General features: G+C 40.8%; 1 protein-coding gene across 3 annotated transcripts in view; it reads right to left on the minus strand.

Annotated features, from left to right (window-relative positions):
- plxnb2a (plexin b2a) overlaps nt 1-12,255 on the minus strand; it is a 169,326-nt gene extending 157,071 nt beyond the window's left edge. For all 3 annotated transcript variants that reach the window (XM_036576978.1, XM_036576979.1, XM_036576980.1), the window contains exon 1: nt 11,641-12,255. The gene's annotated coding sequence lies outside the window, so the exon portion shown is untranslated. The remainder of the gene's footprint in view (nt 1-11,640) is intronic.
- Nucleotides 12,256-12,468: the final 213 nt, after the last annotated feature.

Consider the following 12,468-nt stretch of genomic DNA (forward strand, 5'->3'; position numbering starts at 1 on the left):
TGGGTTTTAAGAAGAAATTTCTTCTTAAGAATGGTTGGTGAATGAGGCCCAGTGATTCTATATAGAACTATGAGCAGTCAAAGAATCATTTGCATGTTTATATGGTTTTGCATGGTGAAATGCTTCTTCAGATTAACTGAGAATGTGTTGTAAAAGGTTCAAAGCACCAAAAAGGGTTCTGCTATTGTTCTGACGTGACCTTGTAACAAAGGAAGAATCTTTTTTGGTGCTATATAGAACCCTACACAGAACAATATATAACACATTCTCCATCAATCTGAGAACCATTTTACCATGGAAATGGTTCTTTGAGTGCTCATGGTTCTATATAGAACCATTGTTTTTACTAAAGAACCCTTGAATAAGCAATTTCTTTTTTTTTTTTTAAGTGTGGACCAGGATTAGGAACCACCGTCTTAGCGTATCACTAATTCTGCACGCAATCTGTTGATTTCCTCATTATAAGTGGATTGTTCTGTAGATAACTAGCTACACCGCCTCTATGAACAATGAAAGCTTTATATATTATGTGCCGCAAGATTCAGTTTTTTTGTTACCTTGAGCTACTAAGCACCATGTGTGTATGAGATACTGATGCAGCAACTGGATACTGAAGTGTTTAGTAATTTAAAACTTCCACCAACCACTGCATTACACTCACACACAAACAACAGCTCACCAGCCCAGCAGCAAACGTTACCTGAAATTTCTGCAAAAACACTGAGCTCTAAATAATTAACGCAGCCTATGGCTCTCCTCTTCTTATCCCGCTTTGCCTTCATTATCTGAGGGAAAGTTGAGGTGTGGAGGTTTCTCCTCTGTGGCCCCAGAGCTGTGTTTACGTAAGGCATGCATAACACCTTGACTGAGCCGAAGAAAGCTTCTATCAAAGCACGCCGTTATGCAAAAGCACCTGACGCCCAAATCAGATGGAGCTAAACACAGCGCGAAGCTGCTCCTTTGAAGTCCTGCAAACCAGAAGCACTTGACTGACATTAGCGCAGTGCTGAATAGAGGCTCTTACCTCTTCTAGCTCTCCTGCCAAACTGTGTTTTTTTTCCTGAATGAAAACATGCTGGAGAAAATGAGAGCCCTGCTGGAAGTTTCTAAAGACACTGAGGTTCCAAATAACTGACTAAAGATGGACAGAAACGTGAGCCGCACAGTATGTGAGTTCTGGCTTTTGCGTTTTAAAAATGGTGTTCTACTAAGATCACTGCATTTAATATACAACAAAACAAACAAACACAGATCGAGACTACAGCCTTGACCTTCAAACTTCCAGGTGTATAAATGGAACGTGTTACAATAGCACTGTGGGTAGAATGTCCTCCATCTTTAAGACAATGGGTCTCATTCTCCAATATCTTCCAAAGTTTTTCCCTAAATTTATTCTTGAGAAAGGTCCTAAGAAAAAGTCTTCATCAGATCCATGATGTGTTCTTAAACCGCAGCACTGTTCACACCTTTGTGCTCTTAAGTGTGTAGATTCTGTTCTTACCTAAGATCAAATCCCAAATAAGAAAACATTGCTGAATGTCAGAATCAAAACAAAAACTGCGTAAGTGGGCTTTAAAAAGAAATTTCTTTTTAAGAACAGCTGACGAAAGAGGCCCATTCTGTTTTTTTCAACCTACGCTATCCTCCACACTTGTACTGTACCGTAGATAACCACATGCAATTCATATATCTTTCTTTCAGAACTTTAAACAGGCCTGAAATTCCAAAACCAAATACAGTCTGAGAAGTTTCTGTCCCCGCCAGATCTGACCCAACACACACAGCAGGGCGTTTTGAGTCTGAACCCAACCCAAGCCCAACAAAACTCTGTATGAACCTGACCTGACCAACGTCATCATTTTTTGAATCCGAACCAAAACCAATCTTGAAAAAAATCTGACCCGAAGCCAATCCGAACTACACCACGTTTTGAGTCCAAAACTGACCATGGTATAACAAATTCTGTCAAAAACTGACCCGAGCAAACCCATCCACCACACAAAGTGCAGAATAAAACCTGACAGGACAGCACCGGTTACTATGCAAAGACAATAAAAGCCATTAAATCGCAGATAAATAAAATATAAAATAATAGGCTATAATAAAATAATCAGCCTTCCAAAATTAAAGGTTACATTCTGTTTTACTGAACTTATTAATCAAATAATGATTCTGAACATAACTTTAAATGTTTAAGTCTGGAGAACTTTCCATACTGCACTGTTAACACACTGTGTTGCGCTGATGAGATGTTAGTCTTCACTTGTTTAACAATAAAACTCTATTTCTGCACTTAGAACATATTCAACATGTGGCAAATTAAACATTGTTACGATTGCACCAAACTGCACTTTGCTAAATCACAGTTTATGTCCCATTTTCTCAAGCATAGGCCTCGTGGAGCTTGGCGCCGAGTGGGTGACTCCAGCATGCCAGATTAAAAAACAATTTAAGGTATTGAAAGCAGTGAAGAATTAAGTCAGGAGGAAAACGAAAGCAGGGGGAAATGGAGGGTAAAATCTTAAAAGTGGGAGGTGGGCTGTGAGAACCCGAACGTGAAATTAAAACCCGACAATAGTATTCTGAGTTCTTGTTTCTCTGTATTTAGAAAAGAACTGAAAACTTGCTGACTGTAAAGTCCTATTAACACTTTCTCTTATAATAGAAGTCATTGGGCAACTCTGTGATGATCTGAAATACAACTATTCTAACAATACAAGTCTTAGGATGGAAGACTGTCCTACCATCGCCTATTCTGGATGCTTACTGTACTGGCCGCTTTCACATTCTCCAAGGTTTTCAGGTATCCATATGCAATCAGGCCAGAAGGCTGTACAAACTCCACCCACAGCTTATATCACTACGTTGGTAACATATAACCACAAAGTCTTCCCTCTGGAAGTTCCATCTTTAAAAGAACAAATTATATGGTGTTTGTAAGTGTTTGAATAACACTTTTATACATGCTTTAATTAAAGTGCTGCTTTGCATAAATGTTTACTGATTACAATTCAGCAACTGCCCAATGGCTTCTTTTATGAATGTAATTTAAATGAACAGGGTTTCTGTCCTTTGCTAATTACAGGAAAACGCATCAAAATTGCCGTCTATGGTAATCAGCTGTACACAACAAATGCGACAAACAGAGATTACGCTGAAAAACACTGGAACTTTCCTTCAAAGCTCAGCATGGAAACAACTAACCTGCAGATGTAGTAGGTTCTGTTCTGCTTCACTTTAAGCTGCAGTTCACTGGACATGAGTAGCACTGTGGATCTGCTGACAGCTGGAATCAAGACTAGGAAGGGACTGTCATGGCACGCAGCAAAGTAATGATAAGCAGATAAATAAAAAGATAAAATGTGTAGTCCAAGAAGGCCATGCTCAGATTTAATTCGCCTAGGCTTGATAAATCATTCAGAACACGCAGAATGGCAATGAGAACATTATACGGAGAAAGCAGACAAAAGGTACAGCAGGGAATTGAGGGAGTGTCACTGTTTGTGACACAAACAGAGAGAGAGAGAGAGAGAGAGAGAGAGAGAGAGAGAGAGAGAGAGAGAGAGAGAGAGATCTGAACAGCAGAACAGCTGTCACTCACACACACAGAATAACAAGTGTAATCTCACCTGCAGCTGATTGCACTGGCACTGCTAACACCCACCCCCGGAGTACCACCCACACACTCACACCTAACACACATACACACACACACACACACACACTCACACCATTAATAACCCAGTACACACTAACCTGCTGGCACCACCCACACTCTTCGGGGACCTGCAGAGACAGCTTGCTAATCAACCCCACAGTCAGCAGAGTTTCACTCCAAACGCCCCTCTCGCTCTCACTCACACACAGACAGTAGAGGTCACTGGGGTCATTCACTTCATCTGTCAGTGTGATAACACTCTACATCAGCCCGGGTTGATAATTAAGTAGATAAAGTGGACAGGAAGCATGCCATCGTGCATGTGCAGTCAGGAGTGTAAATCTCTGATCTCACAAGTACTTTTGAATCTTCAAATGATTTCACTGCAAATGATTTGGTTCAATTCAGAGATACTGAATACATAGATGTGACTGGAGGAAGTCGGGATGAACATGGCAGAGGGGAGTCCTCAGGGCCTTCTCGGCCTTCAGAGAAGGCCAAATGACTTCTGGAAAAAAATGCATGCCTAATTTTTTGTTCGTTTTCATTCAATAGAATCATTCTTTTATTTAAAGTCTGCAAGTACTACAGATCTGCACTTGATTCATTATTCAGTTTTGGGTGGAAATAATTCTTGAAATGTCCAGCAGAAAATTGGCCAATCAGGAATTGTTTTTCCTCAGTGGTATGTACATAGATAGAGCTAAGTAAGCTCTCCTATTGGTTAGCATAATTACAACGTGACAGAGAAATCAGCCAAACACGTTTTGGATTTCCAATGAGTGGGGCCAAATTCATGAGAAATAAAATGTCACTCTAGGCAAGGGGGGGGCACAACTTTGGTACTAGAGGGCCAGTGTCCAGCACAGTCCCTCTACTCAAACATACCCACTAAACCTGGCAATAACAGATCAGTTGAATCAGGTTTGTTTGAGCAGGTAAATCACCAAACTGTGCTGAACCCTGCCCTCCAGAACCGGAGTTGTGCACCCCCACTCCAGGCTTTCAGGAAGTTCTTCGCACATCACTGACCATGAATACCAGCAGTAGCTTAATCAGTGGGTTGTTCGAAATAGACAACAGGAGCAGCAGCTCTATAGCAGGACTCTTTACTAAAAGAGTCACCGTGAAACTGCTACAATGTAAAATATAAGCTAATATGTCTGTCACAGGCTTCAAGTAAACCATGTAATGTCTTTTCTAAGCCTCAATTTTATTATTTTTTTTTAATTTTCTATCCCACCCTTAACGGTGGAGCAGATACTCCACTGTACTGTTGCCTAGATGCACCAGAATATAAGGTGGAACAGAAAATTCAAATAAGAAGCTAACTTCATGGTAACAGCACACAAACAGCTGAGATTCAGCCTGAAACTCAAAGAAAATTGATTGTTATTCAACATAATGGTCAAATATTACTCCAAGAACAGCACAATGATTTTCACTTGCTACGTTAATACAGAAATTAGCTGACCATCTTCAATATTACACAATTGTTTTTTCTTTCTGCAGTTCAGAATTTGTGCCAACAGCAAAAGGGTCATTGTAAATCAATTACATAGAAATACAAGCACCACAGAAGTGCTCATCCCCACAGTCATGTGTAAAGGAGTGCCATATTTTGAAGTAAAAAACTTTTCCTGCTATTTTAACTGCAATAATCTATACAGGACTCTGGAATATATGAATTAAATGACAAAGAAAACAAATACTAAATAAATATTATAAAATACATGATGAAAGTTGTTGCCCCCAGGGTCACTGGTGTTACTGTGTAACAAAAAAATCACACTGATGACATCACTTGACTTCCTTTTACCTATTTTCTGAGGATCTATGAAGAAAAGCACATAGTTAGTCCACTGCGTCTTTTCAGTTATCCAAGATTTTCTCATTTAGCTCATGATTTCATATTAAGCTTTAAGTTGAAGTCACTGGTGTGACCGACTTTATTCTTAGGTAGTTGTGAAAAAATAGAATACAAATGGATTAAATTACATATTTCAGTGGATATTCCATGATTGACATGGGGTTTGATGCTCTGTAGCAGCCATTTTGTAAAATGCATTTTCCATTAAAAATGTCACTGGTGTTACTGTCTTTGGGGTCACCTTTCTTATGTGTAACACCAATGACGGTCAGTAACACCAGTGACACCTATGGATAAACAGAAAAGTGGACGTTTCTGTAGAATGACCCAAAAACAGAACTGGACCCAAGAGGCCTGCTGGCCGACAACGAGACCAGTCAAGCGCAGACAAGGCCAGGCTGATTCCACGAACTCTATGGCCCAGCACTATTACTACAGTGACTTAATCAAGGGCACAATGACACCAAACACACAACATCCACCCGCAACATTATAGGCATGTCCATTCACTGACTCACGTTATGCTTTTAGGACTCACTTAAAGCACTTACAGTATCAGCCCAATCGAAACCAGACAAAAACCAGACAATGACAACGTGCGCGCATGACTGAGAGTCAAACACTGAGTCAGCATTTTAGAAACTACATTCTAAAAAAAGTCCCTTCAATGGCAGACTACAGTTGAAGCTGTAAATTAGTAGGAATTTCTCAACCTGAAGAACGACAGCAGCCCAGGGAGAATGAGTCGAATTTCTCTTCAGAAGAAAGAAAAGAGGAAAAGTTTCAGAAAAGAGGAAAAGTTTCAGATAATTAAGGTTCTCCAAGCCCAAACCGAACCAAAACCAACTAAGTCACACAGTTCTGCATCATCAGGCTACGTTAAAACTGAAACTGTCTATAAAAAGGGCTATGATTCCTTCATTCAACCAACGCAGATGCAATAACCTCAATTAAAGATAACATTCAGCAGTTTAACCTTAATGTATTGAAGTACACATTTTCAAAAAGATGGTTCTTCAAGAGCTCTTCAGTAAAGAAAATAGTTCTATTCAGAAACATTCTAGAACCATTTCATTCTTAAAGGGGTCTTTGCATGGTGAAATAGTTCTTTGAAATGTCTATATAGCACCAAAAAGGATTCTTCTATTGTTGCAAGCTTAACATCATAACAACAGAACCCTTTTTGGTGTTATACAGAACAACGTTCAACAAGCTTTGACATAGAACCACATACTATTAACCACATTATGTGTACTACAGGTCACCTTTGCAGCCAAGACACTGGTAAATTCTGATGGGTGATTCTAGCTAGAACTTAGTAAAGTGAGGTGTGATATCATCACTGTCCAGAATAAAACTGACCCACAAGGCCATGAGAGCCAGTGGAGAAGAAAAACGATAGTGAACAAACTCAAATCAGCGGAGATATCGCTGCTGCATCTCGGCATGTCCAGACATGTCCCTCTTCCGCACTTCGCCATCATCTCATCCTCAGCAATTAACTGCAGTGAAGAGAAGCTATGTGCTGGAAGGAAATGAACTTAATTTGAGGAGAAAATTGCACTTGTCTGCCCCATTGTGTGCCAGCGCCATCTCCTCAGCACACTCTGACCTTTTGTTTGCTTTCTCATTGTGCTTAACACAATCCGCCAGAAGAATATCCATTTGCTCGACACAGGCCTGAATTAGCGCTCACAGCGAGCCATTAGAGCTGCCGCACACGAGAAGGCAACGTTTCCAGCTCTTTTCATACTGACAAGATGATTTCTGCAGCATCACATGCTGAAGAAAAAAAAATAAAATGTCATGGAGGAGGAGATATTCTAATGGAATTTGGGGCGGAAGGGGTCGGTCAGCATTTGGGGGCAAAACCAAAAGTTTCCTACATTTTGTTACAACGTAAACAAGACCAGTTAAAGAAAATATGAACCAGTGGGGACTTGAACTGGCGTATAACATTGATTACCAGTCTACTTGCAATGTAATTGGGGCTGCACTGCTATGGGAATTGTGCCAGTATCAAAAGTTTTCTCCATTATGATTTGTTGCTGACACAAACATTCATAAAAACATAGAAAAGCAAGTATAGAAGCCTATCGCAGTAACAATAAATATCATATTGCCTACACCTAATGTCATGTTACCAATTACATTTTTTCATCCTTTTCCCTTTATAAAACCTTGATTTACTTGCATTTCTCCAATAAAATGTTTCTGAATCTTTACAGGACTACAGTTGGTTTGTTACTCCTCATGTAAAGCTGTTTTTTTAAACTCTGATCACTCGACCACTCGCAAAAATAATCAGTAGCCTAATTGATTACCAATATAATCAATAGTGAGAGCCCTACACAAAACAAATATGCCTTTATCTTTCTCTGCAATACTACTGTGAACACAAGACAGTGCTTACAGTCACATTATAAAGTGTTTAAAGTGCTTGTTTTGGTCTTGTTTACCATTTTAGAGCCACGCTGCTATCAGTACTTCTACCCACACAGAGATCTGACCCTTAGATCAGCCTTGCCCCTCACTGTAAACAATCCCTACTAAAAAGGTCCAAAGAGCAGAGCAAGGCCTTTTCGATTAGCTCATAATTGAGTGGGCTGCTCAGGAAGTGAGGTTGACCGAATGAGCATCCAGTCCACAGATTATTCGAGAGGCCCACTGGTCGTGCAGCTTGGACAAAAGCGCATAAACATGCACGCACATGCAGTGTAAACTCTACTAGTCCAACTGCTTTTTGTGCTTCATGAAAATCAGTATATACAAAGAACAGACATTTAACCGCTGCACAGAGGCAAGAATGGAGCGAGGACACGGACACACACACACACACACACACACACACACACACACAGGAAACACATGAATGGGGCCACTGTGCATGGTCTTCATGTTTCTCGGCATGAAAGACAAACAAACAGAGGCATTACTCATGATCTCTCCCAGAGATGAAGGAAGACAGGGCAAGGGAAAAAAACGAAAAGCTCGCTCAATCTCAGCACCGGACCGCCGCTCTCTGACCTTAGGAGGGCATGAGCACTTCCTCTCCTCAATCTCTCCTCAGTCTCTGCACCACTCAGCCCAAGCTTGGACAAATCAACCCAGATGTTTCCATTGCACTCTCAGATTAGCCCTCTTCGCTTAAAGCTGTTTGGGTTCAGTGCCCCTCCAGTGCCACAATCAGTCACAATCAAGTACTTTGTTCAGACTTGTTTTTAAAAGTCACAGTTGAAGAGCAACCTACTCCATAGACAAGCACTACAGTGACAACTGCTGCTTTCAAAATTAATGCAATTAATTTTCAAAGTTCTCCACAAAATCTATTTTAACTTGGCCCTTCTAACACCCTGTATCTATGGCAATGGTACACACAATATTTTAGTAGAGCTGAATGATTATTCATTTTCATAGCAAAAATTGAAGGAGAGCAAAACAACAATAATCCCATTTAAATCACAACCAATACTGGTCAGAAAAAACACAATTAGATGTTTTCCACAAATTGTTCTACTCTAGGCACGAACTCGAACTCGACCTCAACGTCATCTGTTGGGCAAAAGGCACTTTATCACGAATGAAAACTGTTTTCATGATCTGTAATCTTTTGACTTAATCTTCATATTTTGCATATCTACAGAGGTCTTCCACAGGTGTTTGCCAAGCATCTTCAGACAATGAACGCAGCATTAGTTTTATGAGCCCATGAGGCTCATGTTCTTAAATATACTTCATTTTACTGTTCTCTTTCACCCAGTTTCTTCCCAATGTAGTTATGGCCAATTCCACCAGTTAGCTAGGTTTCCCCGGTGCTAATGCCACAGCTGAACATGCGTGGAGAACGCTTACTGATAATTCTGTTATGTCAGCTCATAGATGTCCATCTTGACTAGCATCATGATGAGTGATGGGAGGAGAGGTAATATTACCCACCCAGAGAGGGCGAGAGCAACTATGCTTTACTGGACTCCTGGCTGCGGCATCGCAATCGGCCGATGACAGGGCCTGAACGCTTAGGTGACTGCACCACCCGGGAGCCCACAACTGCATTGGTAATCATTTTTATCTGATACCAAGAAATACTTGTTAATTGATTATAAATTAATTCATTTTTAGCAGAATCCACAGGCTCCAAAATGTACACATATTTGAAGACCACTGGCCTGGACAGTGCCTGGATTTGGGGACTATAAAGCTATTCGATTAGTCTTATGAGCTTAAGCTTGACTATAATAAGAAACATTTCTTACAGACTAGGCCAGAGACAACTTTTCAGTTCATTTAAAGAGGAGGCATCATATTTCACTTCTTGCTGAGCCTGCTCAAGGACAGCCTCAAGATTAACACAGAACTGAAAATGAAAATGCACACAGCAGTGTCTGGCTGAAAAGGAAACCAAAGAAGTGACCTTGACAACCACCTGGTCAATGTTCAACAAGTTTATAAGCACATTAAAGCTCAGTCATTCTTCAAGTCCAAACTGAGGCAATACGACTGTGGTGTCACCTGCTGGTTTCTACTATGACTAAAATCAACTTAGTCCCAAGTTAAGACACAACACCTTTCCCCTGCTCCAGGGATATAACAGGATTTGGAGATGGAGTTCAGGTTGTGAGGTTAGGATTAAGCAAACATTATGGGAAACATCCAAAGGTCTACACTCCCCTTAAACACGAACATAAATCCCAGGCAATAAGATGTGTATCTCAGCCACTCACAGAGGCCAGTTATAAGAACATTTTTATCCAGCATGTTTATCACTACCAAACACATTATGCTGCAGGCACTAAAAAGGCCTTAAATTTCAATTATATTCATAATAGAGCCACGGGAATTTCATAAGCAAAAACCATTACTGCTACTACTCAGTTACGCAATAAATAGCAATGAGATTAGAGCCTCATTATATTTCATTTTTATTACAAAAAGCCTCCCGATGCAGACTGAATGTAACTGAGCATAAAAGTGGAAGGATAAACAAGGCACGGCTCACTGAGACACGGCTCAGAAAGTGGGTGGTTGAGCTAGTAAGACAAGAATGAAGAATGTTTAAGAAAAATGCCAACTGAAACATCATGTAAAAAGCAACAAGGGTGAAGGCAGAACTAAACCTTCACGGAACTGCAATATAAGAAGGACCTAAGCCGGATAACGTGAATAACGCCTTTAAAACTCCCTGTAGTCTGGAACAAGCTGTTGTTTTGAAATGTAAGTAAAATATTCAAGTCCCTATGTATGACTTTCTGGCGCTAAAAACCAGCTTGCTTCTTTGACGGATGGCAGAAAGACTGTTGGTTTTGACCGTGTTTATGTATAGAAGGATCTAGAAAAAAAAACAAAAAAAACACAAAAGCTTTGGGAGGCATACTAGAGCTGGGCAATATGACAATATTTACCTTTATTGTGAATAATTATGTCAAAATATACTTTTCAGAGCATATGATAGATATAGTCAGTATTCAAATACATGTTTTTTGTTTGACTACAGAGAACTGTTTAAATAGACAGAGTGCAGCACAGTGTGTGACGTTGAAAACAAACCACTGTTCATATTTTTGATAGTATTTCAAACGTGGCTCTATTTTATCTTTTACAATTTATCAAATGTCAGAAAAACATACATTGTGCCATATCGAGTATCGTGAAAACTTCTTAAAGTATCGTGATATTACATTTTAGCATTATCGCCAGCTCTAGGCGGGACACAGCTCGACCGAATTACTCGGCTTTTGTGAAACTTGTTTACGATAACACCAGGATGTACGACACTAAAACAACAGATATCTGTTTTAAAAAGCAGTAAAAAGTCTAATAACGACTGCAGAAACAGGAAACATGAGACTACAATACACAAAAGTGAGTCTCTGAGGGGTTTACAAACGATGAACACAGTCAGACCAGCAGCAGCAGCGCTAGTCTGTAGGCTAACGTACACACAGCTGACCCGCTCTGAACAGCTCGTTCATTAGAAAACCAACCGCCCCTGAGCGAGTGAGCTCTGACCGAGCTGAAGGAGACAGACAGGGCGACTGAGAGGGGCTGTAGTAAAAACTTCGTGCTTGTTTTAACAGACAAACAGCCAAAACAACAAAGTTAAAGCCGAACTTACCTCCACTTAAAGCTGACTGAGAGACTCTCTGCTCACACTGGCAGCCAGCACAGCAACCTGTGAGCTCAAAAACTTCACATTATTTTCTCCCCAAACTGGCAGCTGGATTTCAAATCAGTCTGTTCCTCCTCCAATGTGCTGTGAGGCGATGAGGTTCGTGGCTTTAAATCCGCAGAAACTCTGTGAACTGAGCCGAACTGAACTGTACAGCGCCGACAGCTCATCGACCAGAGAGCTCAGACTACTTCTCCACCTCCTCCACCTTCTCTCCCTCCTCCCCAGAGAGCTGATCACATGATATTTCACAGGTACGTTCAGACAGAGAGGACTCTCACACCTAAGGGAGATCACCGCCGCTCTCCTCTCCTGGAAAACTGACCGTGTTTCTCCTGCTGACTGACTGACGATGATGATGATGATGATGACGATGAAGAAGATCTCGCCTTTCAGCCTGAACTAAATCAGAGTTCAGTGGATCCAAACACCTCGAGCTGCGACCCGTCTGTGTGTTCCAGTCAGTTTACACACGAGCAGAAAGAGCCAACAAAGTAGACGACCAGCAGAGGAAAAGCCTGTGATTGTTCCTCCCTCCTCTCTCCCTCTCGCTCCCTCTCTCCCTCCTCCCTCTTTCCTTCTCTCTCTCTATCCGGAGAGTTTTTCGCCCCCTGTGGTGAAACAAAAGCACAGTTTCTACCTCAACCAGCCTCCTTCTTAAAGTAGCTTATAGCAGTGGGAGCCCAGCAAAAGCATTTTAAAGGGGAACTCCCATCGATTTCAAAAATAAAAAATCTACATAATTAAATAGTTCAGGTGTAAAGAAAGCCGTTC

This window comes from Colossoma macropomum, unplaced genomic scaffold (assembly GCF_904425465.1).
Source record: "Colossoma macropomum unplaced genomic scaffold, Colossoma_macropomum, whole genome shotgun sequence".
Lineage (NCBI taxonomy): Eukaryota > Metazoa > Chordata > Actinopteri > Characiformes > Serrasalmidae > Colossoma > Colossoma macropomum.